Genomic DNA, 12,166 nt, shown 5'->3' on the forward strand with positions numbered 1-12,166 from the left:
ATTTATTCAGACACCTTCAACATCTCACACTTTATCAGTTTATTTAATGTAGTTTAGAAAATGGTAATAAATTATGACAATACATTTTGTCATCAATTTTACTTATAGTCCACTGTATGAAGGGTTTTTTGGTATAATATGTAACAGCGTTCCTTATTTTGCTATACTCACATTCATAAATTAACTATAATTTCCTTCACCCATAAAAAAAAAAAAAAGTCAAATAATATCTGGTGTACCTCCTAGGTGACAGGTTTTTGTACATTTTTTTCTGAGGAGTGATGAGTGATGACTGTGCTGTGAGAATATAGCATGTGTTATATGACTAATAGTAATGTCACCAGCTCATTATGCAAACTTGCATGGAGACACTAAATGTGTTTTGAATGCAAAATGGGTTTATGTCGCTGGAAAAACACACAAAAGAAGATTACCTTGCTCAGAGAGTGGAAGACCTGTGATCTTGAAGCATCAGGTAAGTCATCAGGTTTACATAGCAGAATGTTATGTTAATACTGTACCAATAAGAATGTTTTTTTTATATGTCTGTTGTGGTTGAAAATCCACTATGGGATTTCAGAAATAATATCTGTCTGATTCGAAAATTTTGAATTAAGAACCTTAACTTGACAATTATGCATGGGTTATGTTTGTGACTTTATAATCCATGTTCACTTTTATAGCACTTTTATAACATTGTAACATTGATTCAGTCAGTTTAGTTTGAATCAATTCTATTATTTAATACGACTGAATCAAAAATAAATATCTCCTACACGTAAGAACTGCACAGCTTCATATTCCTCCCAAACTCTTTTATGTATTTTATTGTATATTTACATGTATTAATTAACTTTTTTATTTTACAGACATAATTATTATCTCTGTTGGAAAACAACAATGAAAACATTAGAAAATCAGCCTAAACTGATTTGTTGTTCTTCCAAAACTAACCAGACCAACAATCCATATTATCATGTTTCAGCACAGGAGCCATAAAAGAAAACAATAAAAAAAAAAAATTATGTATCAGAGGTATTCATCTCTTTTTTTCTAGCTTGGTTGAACACCAGTAGCTGCTTAAATCAACTGTCCTGAAAACCACAGAGAGCGCGTGATGCTGTTTCATCTTATCTTCATGTCACTGGTTTGCTCGGGTAAATCATCTTTCACATTTGCACAAATACACACGTACAAAGCTGATGTAGTTTCATTGAATATATAAAGGTTTTATGGGTCATTACGCAAATTGTTCTGTATTTTACTACAAAAACTGCATGTAAAGGGTATTGTACAGTCAGTCATTGACAAGATGGTCAGGTCTTCATCCCATTTTGAGCTTATTTTGCTATTAAACTGAAGGACTTTACATTCTCTAACTTGTTACACGGCTGCTTAGCAAATCAGTGCATGACATATTGATCCGAGAAAAGGGGCAAAGTGATACAAGAGAAACCAGAAAACTGTAGCAAACCTTACGCTCACTGTGTAATGTTATATCAGAATATATCTACTCTACAGAGAATATCTATATCTGTGTAAAATTCATCATTTTAAACATGATTTGATAGGGCTGTCAGTGGAGAGCTATGGAAGAGACTTCATCACGGCATTCCCAGAAAACACTGTCTACTACAATCCACAGGAGTCCTACAACACGCTCCAAATTACTGCTTTCTACAACGACACCCTCGTCGAAATCACCATCAACTACACAAAAGTGTTTCATGATAAACTACGATCTGGGCAGACTAAAATTGTGCATTTTCCCAAGTACAACGAGCAATTTCAGTTCACAAACTTCCCTCTTTTTGCCAGAGTCAACAGCACCCAAAAGATCGTGGTGCTTTGGCTCAGTCAGCGCGGGAGCAGCGTGCAGTCTAATGTCGTTCAACCTGTTACAAATCTCGGAAAGTGGTATTCAATCCCATTTATCAATTACAATCAGATGATGGCATCCTTGTACAATATGTCAGATCAGTTAGCTCCGGACAGCTGGAGATACAATTCGTTCAGGCTGATCATTATCAATGCTGAGAAATCTGATAACTTAATCACCGTCCAAAGTATCAGTCCGGATGGTCCAAAAGCATTTAATATTACGCTCAGGCCTCACAAACTTTACCAGTTCCAAACTAATGGCTCTGAGATTCAGCTGGACTCTTCTGGCAAGGTGGCTGTGCTGTTAACCCACCCATGTGTAGAAACTGCAGGATGTGATTGTAATATGGTGCTGAGCCACGTTCTCCCCCGAAATCTGTGGGGTGACACGTTTCTTGTGCCGTCTGTGAAGAACCTGAATAAAGCCTGGCTGCAAGTGACTAACACAACGGAAGTAAGGCTCAAAGGCGTGAATATAAAAACTCAGCAGTTCAATTCTTCAGAGCTCATTCCCTTCCCAGAGCTCAAGAGTGCGTCTCGGTTAATCAGTTCAACAAATAAGGTGTCCATCAGACTTATTAGTCCAGGTTTTGTCTTAGAACTCATACCAGAAACCATGTTCGCTGCTTGTTACCTGGTTCAGATGAACTCGACAGAAGGTGAGGTCGTTATCATCGCTGAAACAGCCCATAAGAACAATGTGTCTATAGATGGCAAATTACTTCAGTTCACTAACTGGAAACCCATTCCCTATTCAAACTACTCTTCAATATCTGTGTCGCTTAGTGGCACGCATGTCATCTGGCATCCAACCTCCAAGATTGGAGTGTACATGTTTGAGACGATGGAAGGTGGAATTCCTTACGGAAGCCCAGCTGTCATTTTAAATGATGAACCAGGTAAAAGATACTTTCTTTTAATCCAAGAGTAAATTAAAGGCAACATCAGATGATACTTACAACCTTTATTCCCATTTTAGGAAGGATGCAATATTATGTGGTTTATGAAATCAGGACTTGATTGAATTGTGATTGGATTGGAATTAGGATATTATTATATGTCTGCATGGCACATGACATGAAATTGGTTTCAATTGCCATATGTTTTATATAATTATATATTTATACATTTATAATGCATAAAATAACAATGCTGCTATACACTACAGTTTAAAACTGGTATAAAAAAGTAATATATACTTTACTCACTAAAGATGCATTAAATTGATAAAAAAAAGTAATGGAAAACACATTTACATTGTTATACGAAAGTAATAAAAAAAAAAAGGGCTGTCCTTTTGAATTTTCCATTCTTTAAAGAATTCTAAAACCAAAATTAATCACAGTTTCAATGAAAATATTAAAAGGCACAGCTGATTTCAATAAGAAATGTTTCTTGATCAAGTTATTTTAAGTAATAAAATTAGTAGGAAATATTAGTATTACAACATTACTTTGATCAAATAATGTAAATACTGTCTTTGTGTGCAAAGGTGGCTTTTTTCAAAAACATAAAAAAAAAAAAAAAAATTCGTACTGACCCCAAACTTTTCAACAGTAGTTTATACAAATAATTGTGGAATGTTTTTTTTTATTTTATTTTTTTTTCAGTTAAAATGTTTTTTTACAGTGTTTTTAACCACTTTTATTTTATGGAAATGACTAGTTCAAAAAAGTATATTAAAAAAAAATAATCTGTTCCTGACATTTCCTTAAAAACGTATCACACATTTTCTTTGGAGTAAGAAAGTGAAGTTACATTAGAATGTGAATGAAGTCAAATTTCCCAGTGCAGACTGTAAATGTGTCAATATATGCTTGTGTGCTCACAGATCGTGATGGCTGTGTGGCAGATTCTACAAATTATAAGACCACTACTGATGTCATGACATGGCCCCAGTCCCATCGTTACTGCTTAAATATATCTTACCAGCTGAGCACACCAAGCAGTGAAATGGCCCAAAAAGAGATGACCAACTTTCTGCAAAACAACATTGGTCCTGGGTATCTGTGGATCGGTCTGCGGCGCAGTCTGTTCACGTCAGAGTGGTACTGGCTGAAAGGCAATGACAGCAAATATAGCGTGAGCTTCACGAAGTGGGCCAATGGGCATCCAGATATTCCCCAGAAAGCGTTGTGCGCTGCTGTGTCCAAAGATTCCAACAAGGAGTTTTCCTGGAAGAGTGTGTCCTGTTGCTCTAAGCTTAGGCCCATCTGCTACCAACAGGGCAAATATTTCAGTGATATTACCTTTAATACACTATATGATAATTTTTAGAATTACTTACCCAATGGTGTGTCCTTCTTGTCCAAATTCTTGGCCTTTTAATTAAAGTTAATATCTGAAAAAATAAATTATAGTTTACAATAGTTTAATCATGAAACTTAGGAAAATTAATCAAATTGCTTAATTATAAAAAAGATAATTGTCTATTACTGTTATTGTTTTTTTTTGTATTTATGTGAATAATATAAAGCAATATTAACATTTCAAAATATGTGGATCTTCTGAAAACACAATTAAAGTATATATATATATATATATATATATATATATATATATATATATATGTATGTATATATACGTGTGTGTGTGTGTGTGTGAGTGAGAGAGAGAGAGAGAGAGCTATATATAATAATATAACAACTATTGAAACTTTGTCTGATGTAATGCATGATGATCTAAAGTGAAGGCAAATAATGTGAAATGAGCTCCTGTTGTAGGAGAATACAAGCATATGTCACAAGATCACAGTGCTCTAAAAAAAGTCCCACAAACGTATCCCCACAACAACACCCACAAACAGGTGATGGGGAAAGTCACTATAAAAGATGTCTGTCGGTCATCAGCTCCAGTGGTCTAAATGGTAGAGTGTGAATCATAGTGTCATTGCTGCCTCAAAGTTTCTATTTTCTGTCACAAAGGGAGTTGATGTATATTTCCTCTAGATGGCGCTTGTGTACTTCAGCACTAATTTACTTAACCTACTTTTGATTAGTTCAAATTGTATAATTTTATATTATGCTTATTTTTCTATGTTTATTGTGATTTCTATAATCAACTGTTTCTTTCTAAGACTTTCTTGATTATATTTTATTTTATTCCCAACATGCTTTTGTAGTTCACTTCCTGTTTTGTCATTCACACGAAGAGATGGAACGATGTAATTAATCATCGCAAAATTAAAAGGTGTTTTTCTCTATAATCGTAAGCCATTTGATCAAAAATCTTCAAGATATAATCCTCTCTTAGCACACAAGCAGGCAAAAGTGGTATGTTGATGTATTTTCTGTTTATTTATGAGTTTAATGTGACGTGTTTTACATGTAACATTTTCCTAATATCGAAATGGACACAGCGACCCCATTGGAACTCAATTGAGACAAATGAAGCCTGTTTTAAGCTATTTTTAGCACTTCCGTTTCTGACGTGCAGACTCAAACGAAGCTTGAAGACGTCAGCAACCTGTCTGACAGATGTAAATCTTCTAGTAGCTGTGCGTGCAAACTGCCATCGTTAATCTTGCAGAGACGGCGAGCTTGAGCGGGGAGTTCTTTGGCGTGAGTGAGAAGGAGTAAGTATTCTGATTAATTATTTTGTATAGTATTTTAAAATGTAACGTCAGTACGCCATATTAAGTTAATTGCCTGCGAGCTTCTCCTCCTGTCTGTATGGTAATGTGACAGAGAGTCGCGTGGTTATGATGCAATCGTTAGCCTATTTTTACAAAAACTGTTTCTACGGGGCCATAATGTAACATAGAAGGTAATGGAGTTCTGCTACAAGATGACGGCACCCGGCCGACTTCAACTTCCGGTCGACTTCCTTGCTGCCTGATAGATACAGACGGTTGTGTTGTGTTCTACCATTAGGTTTTCGGGGGTTACGAAGGGGTTAAGTTTTGCCTGCTGTTTTACGCATGCGTGTGAGTGAGTGAGAGAACGAGTAAAGTGATTATCCGTTCAGCCGTGTGTGCTTCATGTTTAATGGCTAACTGAAATACCAACATAACATTGGCGACGAAGATGGCTGAGTTTAGCTTACCACCGCCGGCCCCTTTTCTTCCCGTGCCTGGTGAACCGCCTATTCCATGGGCGAGCTGGATCGATGGCTTCACGGTGTACCTCGAGGCCATGGACTATGTTGACATACCAGATCGGAGGAAAATCGCTCTGCTTCGTCACTGCCTCGGGGCGGAGGGACAGAGTATATATCGCGCGCTCGGCGAGACGTATGAGGAAGCGGTTGCTCTTCTCGCACGCCACTTCACGGCCAACAGCGAGTCATACTCCGCCGATATAAACTACGCAAGCGTCTTCAGCGACCGGGTGAGTCCGTGCAAGATTACGTGACTAATCTGCGTGACATGGCGCGCTCATGCAATTATGGGACACTTCAAGATCAGATTGTTCGTGATCAGTTTATTGAAGGCATACTATGTGACAAGACTCGAGAAAAACTGTTATTAGAACCTGACGAATTAACACTAAACCAAGCAGTTGTAATTGCCCAGCAAGTGGAGGCTGCTCTGGAATGCTCAACACTACTTGCTGACGCGCGCCTCCCTGTAGACGTTTCCACACAACAGTTGCGATCTTCCTGCCATTCAGGCCACTGCCATTTACCCACAGAAAAGACTGCAGATAGCAATGAAGGTTTTCCAGTGCAGCTTGCACAATTACAGAGAAACCAACACAGTTTGAGCTTCTGTGGCAACTGTGGCTCCAGTTTGCACAATTCAAAAGCCCAAAATTGCCCTGCACGTGGACAGACATGCAGGAAGTGTCTTAAAAAAAATCACTTTGCCAAAGTTTGCCGGTCAGCTCCTGCTACACAAGCAGCACGGAGGAGACTCTCACCTGTCCGTAATGACTACACTGAGATAAGGCATGTATCATCTGGCCAGGCAGCTTTTAGGACGTGTACTGTGCTGCTGGAGGAGGTAAGCCTTCCACTCCTGATGGATACGGGAGCAGCGGCATCGTTGCTTAATGCCAGTACGTATCACAAGTTTTTCTCACATCTGCCATTACAACAGCCCTGCACTTCCCTCTGTGGTTATGACAGCTCTAAGATTGTGATGCTCGGCGTTCTACGGGTCTCAGTACATTATGGCTCTAAACATCTGCCATCATTTCCCTTCTACATTACTGAGCGGGGAGCGAACCTTCTTGGACTTGATCTATTTACAAGCTTGGGATTCACACTTCGAGATGGAAAGGGCTCTGATATCCACCATGTCACCTCCACCTGGCAACAGAGATGGCCATCACTGTTCGACGGACTGGGCTGCCTTACAACATTCACCCATAGGCCTTTGGTTGACCCTGTTGTGCCGCCGGTCATACAGCCCCTGCGCAGAATTCACCTAGCCCTGCGGGAAGAAGTTACTGTGGAGCTTCAAATGATACTGGACATGGGAATTATTGAGCCGGTCAATGCATCTCCCTGGATTTCTAACCTGGTCATTGCAAAAAAAAAAATCAGGAGGAATACGAGTATGTGTTGACCTGCGCTCTGTAAATAAGGCGGTTATCCCAGATAAGTACCCCTTACCCACAGCTGAGGAGCTCACTGCTTACTTCTATGGTTCAACAGTCTTCTCAAAACTGGACCTGCGCCAAGGTTATCTGCAGGTGCCACTTCACCCTTCTAGCAGGGATCTCACAGCATTAGTCACACACGCTGGGGTATTTTGATATACTCGTATGCCGTTTGGCCTAAGCTCCGCCCCCAGCTGCTTTCAAAAGGTAATGACCACCATTTTGGCTGGAATTCCCGGAGTTGGAGTATTCCTGGATGATATAGTAGTCCATGCGCCAGATGTCCAGACCCATAACGACCGTCTCAGCAGGGTGGCCAGTGCTCTCATGGCACATAACCTTACATTAAATGGAGAGAAATGCACTTTTGCAGCCTCAGCCATAGACTTTGTTGGGTACCACCTCACGTCTAGGGGCATCGCCCCTCTTCAGTCAAATATTGAGGCGATACACAGAATCCCAGAGCCCACCTCTTCCTCACAGGTGGCCTCATTTCTGGGCATTACGGCCTATTACCTTCGTTTCTTGCCTCAGTATTCCCAAACCACGGCACCCCTTCGCCAGTTACTAAAGAAAGAAGAGCCATGGAACTGGACTAGTGCATGCTCCGAGGCCGTCAGAACACTAAAGTCCCAGCTTACCACTCCTCCTGTCTTAGCTCACTTCAATCCTGATAGTCAGCCTATCGTCACCTGCGATGCCTCTACACAGGCACTGGGAGCAGTGCTGTCGCAGATGCAGTATGGAGTGGAAAGACCTATAGCATTTGCCTCCAGAGCTTTGACACCCACTGAACAGCGCTACTCTGTAGGTGAACGTGAGGCCCTTGCTTGTGTCTGGGCAACTGAACGATGAGGCAGTATGACTATCAACTCAAGTTCACGCCAGGGAGGGACAACGTTGTTGCTGATCTGCTATCTCGATCAGTTGAGGCACCCACACCAGCAGCCTCACCAGGAAATTATGACATGGAGTCAAACCTCATTCAGATGCTACACACACCTCTGCAAGAATCGGTCTCCTTGGAGCAGTTGCAGAGGGAGTCCAAGTGTGACCCCACACTTACAACACTGCGCACATATACAGAGATTGTGAACCATGTCTACTCAGTGGAAAGACTGGACAACCGGTCTCACCCCCTGTGCAGCCTGTTCCATGGCCATCTCACCCATGGGAGCACCTTCAACTTGACATCTGTGGGGAAATTCATGGCCATGGCGTTCCCCACCATCAGCGCTTTCTGGTGGTCGTGTATGATCTCCATTCTAAATGGCCTGAGGTAATACCAGCCGGGACAGTTACCACACAGACCATCACTCAGATACTGGAGAGTCTGTTCGCTCGCTGGGGCATGCCCCGTGCCATCACTACTGACAATGGGCCGCAGTTTACCTCTGCAGACTTCTCCAATTTCCTGTGCAGTAAAGGAATTAAGCATTTCCGTGCCGCACTCTACCATCCCCAGGCAAATGGTGGGGTTGAAAGATTCAATCAAAGCCTTAAGAATGTCATTCGTGCACACCAGGCCCAGGGGTATACATTCCAAACAGCACTCAACTTAACGCTTATGCATTACAGAGCTAGCCAGCACACCACCACTCAGGCCTCTCCTGCTCTGCTTATGCTTGGCCGAGAGATGGACTTGCCATTGGACAGACTGAGACCACAGGAATTGTCAGCTACAGCCTCAGACGGCACCTGGGCAGCAGCCAAAGCTGCTGTAACTTCAAACCAGAGGCGAATGAAGGCCAACTTTGACAGAAGACACAAGGCCAAACCTAGTAATATAACAGTTCTAGACTGGGTTCGGGTCCGGAGACCACACCGTAGCAATAAAATGGCATCGTTTTGGTCTGAACCCCTCCAGGTGGATTGTCAGTTAGGGCCTGCCACATTCTTGTTGAGCGATGGTTCTCGCTGGAATGCTAGCAGACTGCGGAAAGTGCCAAACCCTTTCAACTCACACATGTGCTCACAAACAAAGGAGCTTAGTGGAGGGCCAACACACAGCTCGGTTTTTGCACCAGCGTCACCGCTGCCAGTACAACCACAGGCAGGCCGAGTGCATCAAGGTTCCCCTGTCAGGGTGGTCCCGCATCAATCTCCACCAGCTGTGGGGCCTCAACCTCTTTATCCACTGCCTGAAGGGCCAAGAAGTGCCGCAGTCAACAGTAACTGAGAGTCGGCCGATTCGAGCAAGAGCTCGTCCCGCATACCTAAAGGACTTTATCACAGAGTTTAATGCTTAGGTGTTTGGTCATTTCCTATGGTTACAGCTTGAGAGAGCACAGTTTTGTTCTTTGAAAGGGGGGGGAAATGTTGTGTTCTACCATTAGGTTTTCGGGGGTTACGAAGGGGTTAAGTTTTGCCTGCTGTTTTATGCATGCGTGTGAGTGAGTGAGAGAACGAGTAAAGTGATTATCCGTTCAGCTGTGTGTGCTTCATGTTTAATGGCTAACTGAAATAACAACATAACAGGTTGGTCTGGGAACGCCCCCGGGAACGCCCCGTCACGTGATGTGAATTTAGCCCGTGGGGGAAAACATTGCCTTGGCGCCAATTGAAATACACGGGACAATCACGCCGAAGAGTTGCTGTGTTGTTTTTTTTTTTTTTTTTTTTTTACCTCCAATAAACTAACAAATTATGAATTGAAGTTCTACATCCTTCCTAATAAACATACAGAGCCGGAAAGGATGACAAAATGGCTACAAGCAATTAAGTTGTGAGGATGATAAAGGGAAGTTTTGGAATCCCAAGACTAAGCATATGTATGTGTGCAGTCGGCATTTCATCACAGGCAGGCTATATTAACATCGTGTTCATTATTAACGTTATCAAAACTGTGTAAGGTTGTTCCAGAAAGTGGATGCATATATAATTAGCAAAACTATGTAACGTTAGCCTAGTGTCGAACATAAACCCACTTAAAAAAGCGTGTGGACACGTAACAACTGTCAGAACTTTTACACTTTCATTCATAAATTCACCCCGTCTGTGTTTGCGAAACGACTGAATCGCGGAATCCAGTCAAAAATAGAACTTGCTGTATAAAGCAGAACGTCACGGAATTTGGCTATTTTATTTTATTTTAAAGAATACATCTACATTAGGGCTGTAAAATAAATCAAATATCGATATGGACTAGTGTATAAGAATATTAAAGTTAAAAAAGACTACAATTGTTCTACGTGTCTCTGGGAATGAGTGCTCAATATGTGCATTTTTGTCATTCAAATACACACGATGTTTGCAGTGTTTTCCCCCATGCCGACTCCGCCCTCGCCACGCCCCCAGCTATGACTAGATGCAGACTGTATCTAAGGACTAAATAGACAAACAAATGTGTTGAATGTATTATTGACAGAGTGAAGTTGAAATTTTCTGTGTGTTTAAGATTTTGTATACTTTATTATTTGGGATATTAATTATTTCACAAGTTATATTCATGCTTCTGCTACTTATAGTTCTATAGTTTACAATTTACAAGGTTGAATCATATGAGTTTAGGTGAAGAACTTGCTTACACTAGAACTTAAGACTGTTCCTTATTTAGGATATTACATTGTAGTTTAACACAGCATTGACATGTCTGATACAAGTGAAAATACAGTGCTGTCCACTAAAGAAGCTATCTGTGCAGATCCTACAGCACAAGAAGTTGACGATGCAGAGCAGGTTATCCCATCACAGCAGGCTGCTATAGCTGAGCATGTTGAAGTTGCTGCAGAAGTACAACAACCTCAGGTGGGCGCAGATACTACACAGTTCCCAGACATTAGAAGAAGCCAGCATGTACGCATGCTAACTGAAAAGGGTAAACATTGCAAGACACTAGACTGAACAATCTGAAAAGCAGCTTTGAACAGAATTATAGAAGAGGGAAGTATCACATCAATGGGTTGAAAAGAGCCATGAAGAACAATGATGATGCAGATTTGATTTCTGATGTTGTGAGCACCATTAAAGGGATAGTTCACTCTCAAATTAAATTTTGGTATGTTTTAGCTTACCTCAAGGACATCCAAGATGTAGGTTTCTTTGTTTCCGCAGTATTTCCCATTTTGATATTTTTAGGTCCAACCGTTCTTGCCTGTGACTCACATAATGGAGGTCTATGGTCACCACCTCAAAGAGCATGCACAGAGGAGTCCAAATTAAACAATTCCCCATCATAAGTACACACTGATGACCTAAGACACGAAACAAGCGGTTTGTGTAAGAAAATGAACAGTATTTATATTGTTTTTACCTCTTGTACACAACCACATCCAACTGGGCTTAGTCTGCGCAAGCGCGGAAAGAGCCGGAAGTGATCTCTCGCACAATCTCTCTCAGAGATGATCACTCCATCAGAGATACTTAAGGTTTTTGAGTCTGACTTTGTTGAAAGGAATAATGAGGACGTCTCTGCGTCACAAGAAGACTTAACGTTTTTGGCAAGGTTAAACAAAGTCATTAAACAAATGCAAGATGGGCACTATCAAATGCCGTTGCCGTTTGAGGGCGAGAGACCGGACTTGCCAAACAACAAAGCATGTGAACCATTGACGCCGAATCATATACTAACAATGAAGTCCACTATCATTGCACCACCTCCTGGAGAGTTTGTAAGGGAGGATCTCTATCTTCAGAAGAGATTGAAAAGAGTTCAGTATCTGGTGAATGAGTTTTGGACCAGGTGGAGAAAGGAATATCTGTTGAATTTGCAGCAGAGAAGTAAGTGAAACAAGAGCAGGAGA

At 41.2% G+C, this 12,166-nt stretch overlaps 3 protein-coding genes and 1 long non-coding RNA gene across 5 annotated transcripts in view; 2 read left to right on the forward strand and 2 right to left on the reverse strand.

Moving 5' to 3' along the window:
* The window catches only part of LOC128030443 (protein asteroid homolog 1), a 101,927-nt gene that overhangs the window by 35,833 nt on the left and 53,928 nt on the right, over positions 1 to 12,166 (reverse strand). The gene's annotated exons all lie outside the window — the stretch shown is intronic.
* The window catches only part of LOC128030451 (protein asteroid homolog 1-like), a 52,565-nt gene that overhangs the window by 35,235 nt on the left and 5,164 nt on the right, over positions 1 to 12,166 (reverse strand). The window lies entirely within an intron of this gene.
* The window catches only part of LOC128030447 (uncharacterized), a 55,769-nt gene that overhangs the window by 33,561 nt on the left and 10,042 nt on the right, over positions 1 to 12,166 (forward strand). The window lies entirely within an intron of this gene.
* Positions 298 to 3,753, forward strand: LOC128030453 (uncharacterized). Its single transcript, XR_008187905.1, has 3 exons — positions 298 to 475; positions 1,058 to 1,157; positions 3,713 to 3,753. It is a non-coding gene; the product is annotated as an uncharacterized LOC128030453 (long non-coding RNA).

The sequence above is a fragment of the Carassius gibelio genome, chromosome A16, assembly GCF_023724105.1.
Source record: "Carassius gibelio isolate Cgi1373 ecotype wild population from Czech Republic chromosome A16, carGib1.2-hapl.c, whole genome shotgun sequence".
Taxonomy (NCBI): domain Eukaryota; kingdom Metazoa; phylum Chordata; class Actinopteri; order Cypriniformes; family Cyprinidae; genus Carassius; species Carassius gibelio.